General features: G+C 36.0%; 1 protein-coding gene across 1 annotated transcript in view; it reads right to left on the reverse strand.

The window, feature by feature from the left end:
- LOC107671680 (leucine-rich repeat-containing protein 52) overlaps nucleotides 1-1,777 on the reverse strand; it is a 6,423-nt gene that overhangs the window by 950 nt on the left and 3,696 nt on the right. The window lies entirely within an intron of this gene.

Below are 1,777 nucleotides of genomic sequence, written 5' to 3' on the forward strand. Positions count from 1 at the left end.
CTGCTGCCACTACCAGACAAAAAAATGACGTTAAACGTGATAAAACAAGCAGACTGGACAGAAACGATCGTCACAAATGCTCGCATTTGCAGCGCACACTTCTTATCAGAAAAGGTTCAACCTACATATTTATTTCTAGAGATATGGAGAAATGGCTAAATATATTTTACCAAAGTTTTTGCCACTAATAGATCTTCATAGATAATTTTACAAAAAGTATTTTTCAAACCTAATGGTACTCCATACATGGGTCCAAAATGACCCGAACACGAAATTTTAATGTCTCTAAAAAAATGTTTTTGTTATATCTCTTAAAAATAATTGTAAAAAACTTTGGTAACGGTTTTTTCTCTTCCAGGTCAAATCAGACCTGATGCATTACGAGAGTTAATTCTGTCAACCAGTCAATCCCCTGTACTATACTCTAAGACTTAATGTCATAAAATGCTTGCTTTAAGGTTAGCTTCATGAGTAGAAATGAAAATGAGCATTGCTGATTTAGCAGTGCCCTTTGGCATGCTTTATACACGGATATTATGTTACCTTACACACTGACACACTGAATAATTCACAGCCTCGGCTTTCCTCTGCTCCGGCTCAGTCATTTAGTCTTTGTGCTTATGCTTCTGTAAGGAGACACGTCTACTGCTGCTCCAGTTCTCTCTTTATTTTCACTTAAGTATTCTTTAAATAGAAATTGTCAGTATCATTATAAATAGTGATGTCCTCCTTAACAAACACCATTAATAAATGTGTTTTGCATGAGGAGTTTAACGTAGTTCCTTACAGTAACCTCACCATACTGTCTCCATCCCTCCAGTCACTTTCTCCAGTGACTAAATACCCACAACTCATCTGACTTGCAGTGCTTGCCTCTTATCTTTTTGTCATCCAATACCTTTTGTACTTATGTTATATGTTTTTTATCCTCACTCTTCGAAAAAGGCTTCAAATCTATTCACTTTTATTAAAAAGAATATGCAAATAGTTGATATGTTTATGTAACGAGCACTTTAAAATCACTTGTACAATGACAAATACTTAATATTGAGCAAATGTGCATTGACAGCTGTAGAGATGTATAATAATAGTACATATGCTGTTGTAACATATAAGATGTCATGTTGTCATATTCCAAGTTATTCCTACTCCAACAGTATTATCATGCAAATAATATTTACTATGCATTATATATATGTATACACATACATACTCCAATAATATTAAAGGGGTCATATGATGTTGCTAAAAAGAACATTATTTTGTGTATTTGGTGTAATGAAATGTGTTTATGCAGTTTAAAGTACAAAAAAACACATTATTTTCCACATACTGTACATTATTGTTTCTCCTCTATGCCCCGCCTTTTTGAAACGCGTCGATTTTTACAAAGCTCATCGGTCTGAAAAGCGAGGTGTGCTCTGATTGGCCAGCTATCCAGTGCGTTGTGATTGGCCGAATACCTCAAGCGTGAGACGGAAATGTTACGCCCCTCACCATACTGTTGATGCCGTGTCCGGCCGGAGCGACGAGACAAAAACATTAAAACCCATTACAAACGAGGCATTTGTTGCATCCAGTGGGGACATAATTACTGATTATAATGACTTATACTGTCTTTTTATGCGTTGCGTTGCATTGCATTGTGCCGCGTAAACATAAAACTCTGTCTGCATTTGTGATCAGAGAAATGACAAACAACAAGTGCTATTCTACACTGCCCAAAACTCGCGTTTGAATCATCAGTGGCAAATCCTTTAAATGAAAACGTACTTAC

This window comes from Sinocyclocheilus anshuiensis, unplaced genomic scaffold (assembly GCF_001515605.1).
Source record: "Sinocyclocheilus anshuiensis isolate Anshui unplaced genomic scaffold, SAMN03320099.WGS_v1.1 scaffold524, whole genome shotgun sequence".
Lineage (NCBI taxonomy): Eukaryota > Metazoa > Chordata > Actinopteri > Cypriniformes > Cyprinidae > Sinocyclocheilus > Sinocyclocheilus anshuiensis.